Source organism: Eimeria mitis, genomic scaffold (assembly GCF_000499745.2).
Source record: "Eimeria mitis Houghton genomic scaffold, Emh_scaff3881, whole genome shotgun sequence".
Lineage (NCBI taxonomy): Eukaryota > Apicomplexa > Conoidasida > Eucoccidiorida > Eimeriidae > Eimeria > Eimeria mitis.
Window position 1 is genome coordinate 1,291 of NW_013572216.1, and position 297 is coordinate 1,587.

The window sequence follows — 297 nt, forward strand, 5'->3', positions numbered from 1 at the left end:
CAAAGAAATATAAAATAAAAAGACAAAGACATATAAAATAAAATATAAATATAAAATTAAAAGACAAAGACAAAGACAAGGAAATATAAAATAAAAATAAAAAGACAAAGACAAAGAAATATAAAATTAAAAGACAAAGACAAAGAAATATAAAATATAAATATAAAATAAAAAGACAAAGACAAAGACAAGGAAATATAAAATAAAAAGACAAAGACAAAGAAATGTAAAATAAAAATTAAAAGACAAAGACAAAGACAAGCTCAGCAACCCCACCTTTTATAAACACACTCCTGG

General features: G+C 20.9%; 1 protein-coding gene across 1 annotated transcript in view; it reads right to left on the reverse strand.

Moving 5' to 3' along the window:
- The window catches only part of EMH_0070450 (uncharacterized protein), a gene marked incomplete at both ends in the record, with an annotated part of 5,134 nt that overhangs the window by 1,203 nt on the left and 3,634 nt on the right, over positions 1–297 (reverse strand). The window lies entirely within an intron of this gene.